The sequence below is a fragment of the Desmodus rotundus genome, chromosome 2 (assembly GCF_022682495.2).
Source record: "Desmodus rotundus isolate HL8 chromosome 2, HLdesRot8A.1, whole genome shotgun sequence".
Classification (NCBI taxonomy): Eukaryota; Metazoa; Chordata; class Mammalia; order Chiroptera; family Phyllostomidae; genus Desmodus; species Desmodus rotundus.
In genome coordinates, this window is record NC_071388.1 from 10,426,535 (window position 1) to 10,440,445 (window position 13,911).

Below are 13,911 nucleotides of genomic sequence, written 5' to 3' on the forward strand. Positions count from 1 at the left end.
GCGGGCTTGCGAGCGGAGGCGCACGTCTCGGGCTGACCGAGCCCCGGAGAGGCGGAAAGAGCGGAGGCCCCGCCCGCCCCGGCCAACTTGGGCGGCAGCTGCAACGCGGGTGGGCGGGTGGATCGGGCCCCCGTCACCCCCCCTTCCCCGCGACCCTTCTTGTGAGCGCCCGGCGGGCCACCTCTCCGAGGAGCCGGGGCGGGCGGGGGGCCGGGGCCCGGCGGGGGCGGGGGTGGGGGCTTGGGATTCGCGCGAGGAGATGCCGCGGGTCTCCCCTTCCCCCACTCCCTCAGAAGTTGTTGGCGAGGCACTGCCTTCAGTAACGGCTCAATGGCCTCGCTTGTGGGTGAACAGCTGCCACGATTCTGTTCTGGGCTTTATGAGGCTTAAGTTTCAGACGACTTAAACTTGCTCGCATCGGACCGAGTAAGACCGTGGGGGCAGCAGCCCCGGCGCCCCGTGCTCCGGCCGCGGGAGCTGCCGCGGGCGCGCGGATGCTGAGCGCGCTGCGGGAGAGCGGGACCCTCGCGGTGCCCTTCGCGTCCCCTCCTTCGGACCGCAGCTGCCCGCTGAGCTCTGCGTCGCTCCGCGGGCACCGTGTCAAAGCGGGGAGTAGGTCACCTGGGGGCAGGGGCACGTTCCTCTTTTTTGGTCGCTGTATTTTATTTGGGGGTGGGTCAAAACGTGTTCCTTATTGTTCCCACAAGTGTTTTGCTCTGGGAGTACTGGTCAGTAAGAGTTTATTTTTTTCTTTTTGCCTGGTGGCTTTTCTAATTTTTCTCTTTCTACTCCGAAGTTTATTACTCACACAACACATTTAAAAGTGAACGAAAAATGAGATCTTAAAGCTTGTGCGTAGGCTTGGTTATCTTCCTTCTGCCTTCCCTTCAAGGCAGCATAGACTTCGGGGCCGTTCGCCCCGCGTGCGAGCCGACAGAGCACTGCCTGGGTTCAGGGGGATGTCTGGTGTGCGATTCGCCAAAAGGAATACTGGCGGCAAGCAGGCCTTGGCCAGAGGCCTTAGAGACTAGCCTGCGTAGTGTACAGGCCCTCCAGTTCAAACCTGGCTCAGGGATGAGCTGTTGTCCCTTTTTTTGTTCTTTGGACTTGGCTTAGATATGGGAACCAAAGAAGTGTGCAAGGGAGCTTCCCCATTGAAGACAGCTGATTTCCAGGCTCCTCGTGCCCAGGAACAACTCATAACTTTAAAAAATGTCTCAGGGAGGCGCATTTTGGATCAGGAGACGGGAGATCAGCGGCACTCTGGAGGGATTGTTGGCAAGATTCCAAAGACCTCATTGATCCTCACGTCGGAGGAGCTGGAGTAGTTTTGGATGGTGTTTTCAGACTTGGAGATCCCGTGGAAACCAAGGGTCTTCACGTATAAATGCAGTCACTGACCGACTGACATTGTCCGACCGACTGACATTGTCCGAACGACTGACATTGTCCGACCAACCTATACTGTTGTCTTTCCTGTGTACGTAGATGCTGCTGTTTGTACAGTGCAGGTTCACTACACGTTTTAAGATTTGCACAACCTTATGTATTTTCTTAGTTAATACTCAATATTTTAAAGTTATAAAAAGGTTTGATGGTGAAAGGAGTCTTTATAACTGAAAAGATTGGGTGTCTTGTTTAGAGTTCAGGGCTCTGTGCCTGATGTTGCCATAGGTGGTGCTGATTACTGGTGATATTGGACCTCAGAACATCACTTTTTCAGATGTCATTATTAATACTCAGGTTTAGAGAAAATATACAGCTTTATGGTTACTTTTTTTGTATGAGAACATTTCAGCCCTTGTTCATTTTGTTAGATGTTTAAAAAGAAGCTATCTCTTTCCCTGTTGTTAGAGGGAGGCTCTGAGCATGCTGCCTTTATATTTGCAAAAGTCCCATGAGGTCCTTGAAACAATCTAGCCATTCAAGACTGGATGCTGTGCTTTAGTTTCAACAATTTCAGTTCCTTGACCTGTAGCCAATTTGTGGGCTCATAGCCATTTGTCAGTGGCAAAGTCATTCCTAATTTCTCAGAAATCCCAGGGTTTTATTGTAAAAGTGATCACTGAATCAGATTTTGGTAGATTGAAGTTGTTCCCTTTGGTGAAGAAGGCTGGTCCTTTGGGCCATAACAAAGAAAAATACCGGCTCATGTATTATAATGACCCCGAAACTTAAACATTAGGATGAATGCTATGTATTTTGGGCAGCTCTGATTTCTTAGTCCTGGTGACAAGGACTCTACAGGCAAGTCGTGGGCCCACTGTCCATGGTGCTGAATATGTGTCATCTGTTTTTTTCATCTTCAATTTTCCTTTCCAGTATGAGAGTGGTTTTTGGAGTATGTTTTAAAATGAATTTCAGAATTCACACTATTAAAGAAAAGTTGGACAGGGGAATTTTATTGAATCTGAAAGGAAGCGTGCATTTTAAAAACTTAAGTCATATTATTGTCTCTTTTTTATAGTGGACAATTGTGCAGACTCAACAGTTTCATTCCCTTGCTCAGTTTCCTCCCCAGGTGGGAATTTATTGCTAGCTATGGACATCAAGTAGCAGATCATTGAAACTAAGTGAGACCATGTTTGATTAACAACCATCCTCCGAAGAATGTACTTTTACTATAACATATACAGATATTTTTACATATAGGCAATTTGTTTTTCCCTAAACAGTGTCGATTGTAGCATCCCTCACACTCACTGGCATTGTGCTTCCCACCCTTCCTGGAGAGGGACCAGAGCTCTCTGATTATGTGGTAGGACTGTTGGGCAGTTTCCAGGCATTCCTGCTGTGTTGGAGCAACATCTACACTCTCTTCTATAATTTTGAGAACATCTTTGTAAGTCATTTAGAGAAATCCTTTATTTCTCTTGAGGTTAATTTTACCTGTTCCTTTAGAATTGCCCCACAGGTTAGCAATAGAAAATAATGGGTGTTACTTGTGGTACAGAGTTTCTTCCACATGGTAGTAAATTGTGCGTCAAACTAAACATTGATTGTTGAATTGTTTTTGTTACAAGCATTTTAACTAGTTCTTTGGCCCTATTGGTTGTGTACTTAACCCAGGTTACTCTTTGCATCTGTTTTGTTGAGGGAAATCCAGGGCAGCTTTTTTCTGCCTCCTCCAAGCTTCAGAAATACTCTTTGAATGCCCACTCTTTGCCAGTCTCTGTGATATCACCTGGGAACCCACAGGGAAATGAGACAGAGTTCTTAATCATTAAAGGACTCTACTTTAGACGCAGAAAAGACATGTAAACAGATGGTTACAGGGGCTGCAATTGGGATATACAGAAAGCTAGGTTAGTGTATTGAAAGGGTAGGGGTGATTCATTTAGGCTAGCATTCAGAGAAGGCATCAAAGAGAACGTAGCCTTTGGGCTGAGCTCTGAAGGATGAATTGTAATTGTTTGGGCTTGGATGGGTATAAATCAATTCAAAAAAGACAAGAAGGTTGGTTACAGGAGAACAGGATATGTAGTGGTGCAGAGGCTGGAGGGGTGCAGGGTATTTTGAAAGGGTTGGGACTCCACTAGAGGTGTGTGTGTAGGGGGAGAGTTGAGAAGAGATTGTGTGGCAGATAGAATAATGGCCTTCTAAAGCTGGGTACATCCTAATCTACAGAACCTGTGAATCTGTTATATTGCTTGGCAAAGAGGATTTAAGGTAGCAGATGGAATGAAGGTTGTTGCTAATCAGCTAATTTTATTTTATTTTAAAAAAGATTTTATATATGTATTGTCAGAGACGGTGGAAGGGAGGGAAAAAGAGAGGGAGAGAAACATCAGTGTGCCAGAGGAACATCAATTGGTTGAGAGATGTGCAAGAGATGTGTGAGAGAAATCCCTATTGGCTGCCTCTCACACACTTCCAACTGGGGACCTGGCCTACAACCCAGGCATGTGCCCTGACTGGGAATCGAACTGTCGACCCTTCTGTTTGGAGGCAGGTGCTCAACCCACTGAGCCATACCAGCCAGGGCTATCAGCTAATTTAAAAATAGGGATATTATCTTGTATTACCCTGGTGGGCCCAAAGTAATCACAAGGGTCCTTAAATGTGGAAGAAGTAGGCATAGGAGTCAGTGTCATGGTGATGTGAAATGAGGAAAATTACCCATCATTTCTGGCTTTGAAAATAGAAGGGGTCACGGGCCAAGGAATGCAGGGAAATCTGGAAAAGGCAAGAAAATGGATTCTTTCCCAAAACCTCCAGAAAGGAACACAGCCCTGCTTACTCCTTGATTCTAGCTCATTGAAAACCATGTCTGACTTCAGATCTGATCTCCAGAACTGTAAGGTAATTAATTTGTCTTGTGTTCAGCCATTAAATTTATGGAAATTTGTTAGAGCAGCCACAGGAAACTGATACAAGTTGGGATTCTGCTCTAGGAAGTTTTATCTGGTGAAGTTTAAGAAGTAAATAATATAGTCAGATTGGCTGTAGAAGATAAACTGATTTAGCTGCTTTCGGGAGGAGGTTGCCCCAGGTAAGCATGGCCTCTGTTATTATCTTCCCTGGCCTGTGTCCTACTTGAAGTCTTTCTCCTAGCAGCCTGTTCAATCTCCCCTCACCCTCTGCTAATTCCATGTCCCACTGGCCTACCTTTCCTCTGTTCTGGGCACTAAGGAGAGAGTGGACCTGGTATTTATCTATAAGTGGGATTGTGGGGTCATAGGGTAAGTCCAGTTCCAACCTCAGAGCTGTTATTAAAATACTTTTCAAGGATTTGTTTCTTCACATCCTTGCTAATCCTTTATATATTCAGATGTTTTAATTGTTTTCAGTCTGGTAGATATGAAATATCTCACTGTTTTAATTTGAATTTCCTTGATTACTAGTGCATTTAGGAACTTCTTATCCATTTAGGGTTCTTCTTCTCTAAATTATATTCACATATTGTTTGTCCATTTGTTGCTTGGGTTGTCCTTTATATAGCTTTTTAGAAGTTCTTTATATATTCTGGATTCTATTTGTGCCCTATTTTTGTCCTTTTAAAATGCTGTTTGATGAACAGATATTTAATTTTAACATAGTCAAACTTACCAATATTTTCCTTATGGTTTGTGGTTATTAAGTCTTATTTAAGATATTCTTTGTTGCCACAAGGTCATAAGATATCCTTCTCTTTAAAATTTTTTTGAATATTTGCTTTTAATATTCTTCTTTGAACTTATTTTTGTGTGAAGTGTGAGGTAGAAACAGAATTTTAGAACTTTTCTAGTAATATTTATTGAGTACCATCCTTTCCCCAGCAATGCTACCTTTGAAATAGATCAGATTTCACTAATGTGTAGATCTGTTTCAAATCTGTTCATGTAAATAATGATAATTTTATTTCTTTCTTCCTAGTCTTTAAATATTTTATTCTTTGTCTTATTCCCTTTGTTTGGATCCCTAGACAAAGTTGTGATAAGGCTATCCTAATATTGTTTTTAACTTTAAAGGGAATTCTTTTAAAGCTTTAATTGTGGAGTTTGCTGGGGTTTTTTGTAGATTCTTTTTATTAGGTTAAAGATGGTCTCATCCACTAATAGTTTGATAAAATGTCTTCTAAAATCCTTACTAGATTTTAAATTTTACCAAATGGCTTTCTGCACCTGTTTAGATGATATTATGTTTTTTTTTCTTCTTTAAACTGTGACTGAGATGAAGTATTTTCATCTTTTAATTTCAAGCCATCATTGATTTCTTGGGATAAACTGTACATTGTCATGATGTACTACATTTAATAATTATTATGGGATCCCATATGGTAATACTTCATTCAGGATTTGGGTACATATGCTCACTAGAAGTATTAACCAATAATAATTGTTTCTTATATTATTCTTTTTCAGATTTAATATCAAGGTGATGCTTCATTATGTCTGTAATTGTTTCTGAGAAGAAGGAATTTTTTTTCCCCTGGAAGTTTGGCAAATTGCTTCTTAAATGTCCTAGATCTGGGCCCTTTTAGACATGTAGACTCTTGCACCAGCAAGTATTACTTTATAAGGGTTGCTGGTTCATTCTGCTCACATTTTATTGGCCAGAAGGAGTCATTTTGGCCACACCTAGTTTCAAATGGGGTAGGGAAGTAGAGTCTTCCATGTCCTGGAATTTTAGGACAACTGGATAATATTAGTAATATTATTTACCACACTGTGGAGGCTAATTGATGTCAGTGCCACAGAGTTAGCCAAAATTCACACGGCGTGCCTAAGTCTTGATTGTAGGTATTGCAAGTGTATTGTTCATCAAGAGACTAATTAGAATGTGAAGTTAAGATATCATTTTGGTTTGTGGTCCTACTTACTCTCTCCAGAACCCACCTTGGGAATGCCCGCTTTCTACTTCTTAATGCAGAGAAGTCTCCCTTTCTCATTCCTTCCCATTGATCTAAATCTTAACCAGTCTTCAAGGCTGGCACAGGACCTGCTGAAATTAATTCTCTGTGTTAACTCTGACCCATGGTGAACTCTCCCTTCAATTCTTACAGTACTCTACTGCCTCAGCAGTGTAGAGAGCAAGGTTCGGTTGTGTTTAGGGGTGGTTGATTGATGAGAAGAGTCTTCAGATGAGTCATAGCTTCCTTTCTTTGTTTGGGCTCTGCAGTGGGAGGCAAGATATAGTAGACAGGCTCTATGAAGATTGCTCCACCGTGATCCCCACCTGTTAGTATTCATGCCCTTGTGTTATCCACTCCCATTGAAGCGGGACCTGTGACTTGCTTCTAATAGAATATGGCAAAAGTGGTGACATGTCACTTCCATGATTATGTTATATTATATACACTTTTATCATGCTAGAAACTTAGTTAGAGACTTTGTTGGATTGAGTAAGTGGCTGTGTTGGGGAAGCCCTCATGGCAAGAACTGGAGGTGGCATCCAGGAGCTTAGGATGGCATGCAGGGACAGCCAGTAGGAAGTGGGGGTCCTCAGTCTTATATCTGCCAATAGCTTGAGTGAGTTTAGAAGTGGATTCACCTGCAATTGAGCCTTCAGGTGAGAACATGGCCTGGCCAACAGCTTGATTCAGCCTTGTGAAACCCTAAGCAGAGGACTCAGTTAAGCCTTCTCAGTCTTCTGACCCACAGAAACTGAGGTAATAAATGTTTGTTGTTTTAACTTACTAAATTTGTTATGCATCTATAGAAAACTAATGTGTCAGATCTGTACCTTCACTAGAAGTGGGTCTGGGTTGATGAAGGGTGTTTGAGTTTATTTGAGCTAGTCAGTTTTTTGTTATTTTTAAAAACGTTTTTTCTATTTATAAAATTAATGCAAATGTTTTGTGTAGAAAAATTGGAGCAAGTGGAAAGTATAAAGAACAAAATGAACATTATCTATAATGTTAACATACAAAGATAGCTAATACTTTTATGTATATATGGTATGCGTATCCTAAAAGTTGGGATTCATTCCATAATGTGTTTTATGAACAACTTTTTCCCTTTGTACTAGATAGTGAGCATTTCCTGTGTCACATCATATTCTTTTAAAATATGATTTTGAATGGCTGTATACTATTCCAGTGGGTGTCCCAGTTGATTGAACCACTGCCCTATAGCTGGATATTTATGCTGCTTTGAAATATTTACCATCATAAATAATGCTTTGATAAATATTCTATACAAAAATCATTGTGTGCATCACCTATTATTTCTGTAGGATAAATTTCTAAAGGTAGAATTATTAGGTCAGAGCTTGTAGATGTTTTTAAGCCTTTTGATACTCAGCCATTCAGCTTTCATTGTCTCTAAAAAACAATATAAAACTCAAACGTCTGTTTCTGTAATTCACCAGGTTGGGATAGGACAGAACTATTGATTTTTGAGCATTTAGGTTTCTGTTTTCTTAACCCTGTTTGCAAAGTGCTTTTAAATTATTCATTAAAGTGCAGTATGGATTCTATTTATAGACATGTTTGTGTATGAGATTGCTCCCTTAATGTCTGGGCAAAAAGCCTATGAGTTGCTATTATCACATCCCTATCTTTGTAAATCCTTTTCCACTCCTATCCACATTTTCTTTGTTCTCAGCCAAATAGGGACACTGAGACACATAAGGTCTTGTAGCATGTGATTGCTCAAATGAAATGGCTGCTCAGTGGCTAGCTCTTGTTCTTTTCTTCTTGCCATTCGTAAGTAGTTGACGTCATAAAGGTTAGAGATCAGAATAGTATTAATTCAAAAATATATTTTTGTTTCATAAAACAATGAGTGCTTATTTAGAAAATTTCTAAAGTAAAGATTATCATAAAAACAGTAAAAATCTTTAATTCTATCATTGACAGATGACCACTGTAATATATGACTAACTTGTTCATGTTAGCTTATTCCTGTAATATATTGATTGGATTCCAATGACTGATATTTTGTTTGGGATTTTTGCATACCGATCTGTGAGTGAAATTGGCTCATAATTTCCCTTTTTTGTAACTGTTCTCTAATTTGAGATGAATACTTAATTTATTACTTTGCAACTTTTCTCTTACTAATATGTACATTTAAGGTGAAATATTTCCTTATAAATAATGCTTTAAGTGCATTATACAGAGTTTGATTTGAGGTTTTTCATTATTGTTTACTCTATGCTATACACTGAATTGTGCCCTACCTCAAAGTCATATGTTGAAGCCCCAAGGTTCAGATGAGGCCATGAGTGTGAGGTCCTTATGATGGGGTAGTTAGTGCTTCATAAGAAGGAAACAGAGAGCTTGCTTCCTCTCTCTCTCCATGCCATGTAAGGATGCAACAAGAAGGCAGCCATCTGCAAGCCAGGAGGGGGTTCACCTCACTAGACCCTGACAGTGCTGGCACCCTGACCTTGGACTTCCAAGCCTCCAGAACTTCAGGAAATAAATGTCTCTTGTTTAAGCTGTCTGTGATGTCTCATTATAGCAGCCTAAGTAGACTGCAACAATGTAGTTTTTAATTTCCATTATGAATTTTTCTTTGATTTGTAGGTCATTTAGAAGAATATTTTTAAATTTCCAAACACGTACAGTTTCTATTTTCTTATTTTATTCTTCTCCAGCGTGGGTGCATTGCCCAAATTTATTGTTCTTTATGATTTTAATCCTTTGAAACTTGCTAATATGTCTTATACCCAATATGGACTGTAAGTTTTCTCAAATGTTTCGGTGTGCTTGAAAAGAATTAGGTTCAATGTTCTATTTTATCAGCTAACTTGGTAAGCATGTTACTCACATCTCTTGTTTCTCTTACTCATATATTGTATTTGGTCTGGTTTTTACATCCATTACTAAGATAATTACACAGTTTCATTATGATTATGAATTTGTCTTAATTTTCTCTGTAGTTCTGTCAGTTTTTATTGTATTTATAAACTTTGAGACCATGTTTTTAGTGGCATGCAAATTTAAAATAGTTTAATCTTCTAGATGAATTGAGATTTTAATTATTATGAGTGTTTCTCTTTAGTAGTAAATCTTTGCCTTTGTGGTATAACATGTCTGATGTTAATGTAACCATTCCAGATTTCTTTAGGCTCATATTTGCATGATGTTTTTGTTTTTTAATCATTTTACTTCCAACCATATTCTTATACTTTAGATAGGTCTCTTGCAAAGATTATGCAATTAGACTTTTTTTCATCCAGTCTGATATCTTTGTCTTTTAATTGGAACATTCAACTCATTTACATTGAATGTAATTACTGATCTAGTTGAGTTTAAATTCACAATCTTATTATATACAGGCGTGGGCAAAAGTAGGTTTATAGTTATGTATACATAAAATAGTTTATTCTTATTTATTTGTACTGTATTATAACTGTAAACCTATCTTTGCCCACCCCTGTATTTATCTTGTTCTACATTTTGTGTTTATTTTTATATCTTTTCTGGTATTATTTTAAGTTAGTACAATGATTTTAAAAAATCATTCTACTTTTCCTCTCTCTCCAGTACATTGGAGATTATATTCTATTTTTCTTTTTTTTTTTTGTGGTTACCATGTAAATTAGATAATATGTTATTAATGTCTTCAGATAATGCAGTTATACCTTCTTACTGGGCCATGCAGAGATCATAGTTTCTTAGAATACTTGAACTCCATTCACCCCCTGCAGACTTATATGTTTGTATATTTTAATTCTCTGTCCCCTTTTTAAACTCCAGTAAATGATATTAATATTAACAATCTTATTTCACATGCTCGTGTTCATTTAGATTTATTCACGTTTTTATTCATGTTTTACTTTTCATTGTTCTCTCTGACATTTCTGACTGTCATTCTTGGGTCCTTTCCCTTCTGCCTGAAGAACCTTCTCTAGACATTCCTTTATTGCAGGTCAGCTGCTGATAGACACTCCCTGTTTTTTCTAAAAATATTTTGATTTTACTTTTATTCTTTTTAAAATTCTTTCAATTCACTTAAAATTTTTGGAATATAACTTACATGCCATAAAATTTACCCTTTAAAGTTTATGATTTAGTGTTTTTGGTATTATAATAAGGTTGTTCGACCATCACTACCTAATTCAAGGACATTTTTATCACCTTAAAAATAAATCTCATACTGTTAACAGTAAGTCCCCATTCTTCCCTTCCTCCAGTGCCTGGCAAGCATTAATCTACTTTCTATCTCTTCGAATCTGCCTATTATGGACACTTCATATGAATGAAATCATAAATATCCATCCCTTAGTGTAAAATTTTCAAGATTCATTGATGTTATAGCCTATGTCAGTACTTCACTCTTTTTCATGGGTGAATGATATTCCACAGTAGGTGTATCACATTTAATCTATCAGTAGGAAGACATTTGGATTGTTTCCACTTTTTTTTGACTATTATGAGTAATGTGCCATGAAAAGTCATGTACAAGTTTTTTTTTTTAAATCCTCACCTGAGGATATATTTACTGATTTTAGAGAAAGAGGAAGGGAGGGGGAGAAAAGGTGGTGGGGGGCGAGAGAGAGAGAGAGAGAGAGAGAGAGAGGGAGGGAGAGAGGGAGAGGCATCGATATGAGAGAGAAACACTGATAGGTTGCCTCCCATATGCACTCCAACCAGGGATTGAACTGGCAATGTAGTATGTGCCCTGTCCAGGGATTGAACACCCAACCTTTTGGTGTATGGGGCAACACTCCAGACAACTGAGCCACTCGGCCAGGGCAGTGATGTAGAAGTTTGTTTGTTTTAATGTATATGTGTTTTTAGTTCTTTGGGGCATATACTTGGTAGTAGAATTGCTGGGCCATATAGTAATTCCATGCTTAACCTTCTGAGTAACTGGCAAACTGTTTTCCACAGAGGCTGCACCATTTCACATTCCCAACAAAATGTATGAAGGTTCTAATTTCTTTACATCTTCACCAACACTTGTCATTTTTTTTTGCTTTTGATGCTAGGCATCCTAGTGGGTGTAAAGTGGTGTCTCATTGTGGTATTGATTAGCATTTCCCTAATGACATGCTGTTGAGCATATTTTCGTGTGCTTATTGGCCATTTGTGTATCTTCTTTGGAGAAGTGTCTGTTCGTATCCTTTGGCCATTTTAAATTGTTTTTTTTTTTATTGTTGATTTGTAAGAATTCTTGATATATTGTTTACTAGTGTCTTACCAAGAGCTACAATTTGCAAGTGTTTCCTCTCCTACTGTGGGTTGTCTTTTCACTTTCTTGATCATGTCTTTTGAAGCACAAAAGGTTTTAATTTTGATGATGTCCAGTTTATTTATTTTTTCTGTTGTTGCTTGTACTTTAGGTGTCATATTTTAGACAACATTGCCTGATCTCAGGTCACAAAGATTCATATCTGTGTTTTATTCTAAAGGTTCTTTAGCTTTAGCTCTTAAATTTAGGTATTTGATACATTTTGAGTTGACATTTACATATGGTGTGGAAGAGGAGTTTTACCTTATTCTTCTGCATGTGGCTATCCAGTTGTCCTAGCACTGTTTTTTGAAAAGACCATTTCTTCATTGAATGGTTTTAGCATCTCTGTTGAAAATCAAATGACTGTAAAATATGGGTTTATTTCTGGACTCTCAGTTCTATTCCATTGATCTATACATCTGTCTTTATGACAGGACCACATAGTCTTGATTAATGGAGCTTTGTGTTAAGTTTAAAATTTGGAAGTATGGGAATGTCCTTATCCCCTCTTTGTTCTTATTTAAGGTTGTTTTGACTATTCCTGGTTACTTGAATTTTCATTTTATTTTTAGGATTAGCTTGTAAATTTCTGCATGAAAGGGATATTTGATAGGGATTGCGCTGAATGGGTAGACCAATTTGGGAGTATTGGCATTTTAACAATATTAAGTCTTCCAATCCATTAGCATGGAATTTATTAGCTGTAATAGTTTTTTAATGGATTACTGAGGATTTCTATGTCCTGTATAAGATTATGTTATCTGCATGTATGGACAATTTTACTTCTTCCTTTCTAATCTGGATAACTGTTATTCCTATTTCTTGTGTAATTTCCATGCTTTTGACCTCTAGTATAGTGTTGAATTTTTCTGGCAAGTGTGGACATCCTTATCTTGTTCTTGATCTTAGGGGGAAGCTTTCAGTCTTTCACCATTATGTATGTTGTTAGCTGTGGGTTTTTGTAATTGGCCTTTATTAGGTTGAGGAAATACCTTTCAATTTTTATTTTATTGAGTATTTTTCTCACAAAAGGGTATTTTTGTGGTCAGATTCTTTTTCTGCATCTCTTGAGATGAACATGTGGTTTTGTCCTTTATTTTATTAATGTCTTACATTACATTGACTGATTTTTGTATGTTGAACCAACCTTGCATTCTTTGGATATAAATCCCAGTTGGTCATAGTGGATAATCCTTTTTATATGTTGTTGGTTTCAGTTTGTTAGTGTTTTGTTGAGGGTTTTTGCATCTGTATTCTCAAGACATATTAGTCTACAGTTTTTTTCTTGTGGTATCTTTGTATGATTTCGATATGAGGGTAATACTGGCCTTGAATGAATAGTGAAGTATCCTTTTATTTTTCTTCAATTTTTAGGAAGAGTCTGTGCAGGATAGTGTTAATTCTTCATAAATGTTTGGTAGAATTCACTGCGAAGCCATCTAGTCCTGGAATTTTCCTTGTGGGAAGATTTTCAGTTACTAACTCAATGTCTTTATTTATTTTAGGTATATTCAAATTTTTTATTGTTGACTCATTTTTGAGTTTGTGTCTTTCTAGGAATTTGTCTTTTTTACCTAGGTTATCTAATTTTTTGGCAAACGATTGTTCATAATATTTATTTATAACCTTTTTTATTTTTGTAAAGTTGGTAGCTTTATTTCTAATTTTAGTAATTTAGGTCTCTCTCTCTCTTTTCCTGGTCAGTCGAGATAAAGATTTGTCAGTTTTGTTGATATTTTCCAAGAACCGCCATTTGGTTTCATTTTTTTTCTCTATTGTTTTCTATTTCCTATTTCATTTACTTTTGCTCTAATATTTGTTTTTTCCTTTCTTCTTTTAGCTTTGGGTTTAGTATGCTCTTTTTTAATTTCTTAAAGTGGATGTTTAGGCTACTGAGATATTTCTTCCTTTTTAACATTGATTCCTCGGGTATAACTTTTTCTAATCACTGCTTTTGTTGCCTGTCAAAAGTTTTGGTATGTTGTGTTGTCATTTTCAGTTGTCTGAAAGTATTTCCTAATTTTTCTTGTGATTTCTTCTTTGATTTCTTGGGTATTTAGAATTGTGTTGTTTACTTTCCACAACTAGTGAGTTTCTGTTTTTGGCCTCAATATCTTTCCCTTGCTGTCAGAGAACAAAAATTGTATGATTTCTGTTCTTTTAAATTTTGAGACATGTTTTTCTGGCTTAACATTTGGTATCTCCTGAAGAATGTTCCATGTGTAGTTTAAAATAATGTATTTTTATTCTTAAATTGTTTTATAGGGTTGTTAAAATCTTCTTTTTCCCTCCCAATCTTCTG

General features: G+C 37.9%; 1 protein-coding gene across 16 annotated transcripts in view; it reads left to right on the forward strand.

Annotated features, from left to right (window-relative positions):
• PCBP3 (poly(rC) binding protein 3) overlaps positions 1 to 13,911 on the forward strand; it is a 223,542-nt gene that overhangs the window by 381 nt on the left and 209,250 nt on the right. The window lies entirely within an intron of this gene.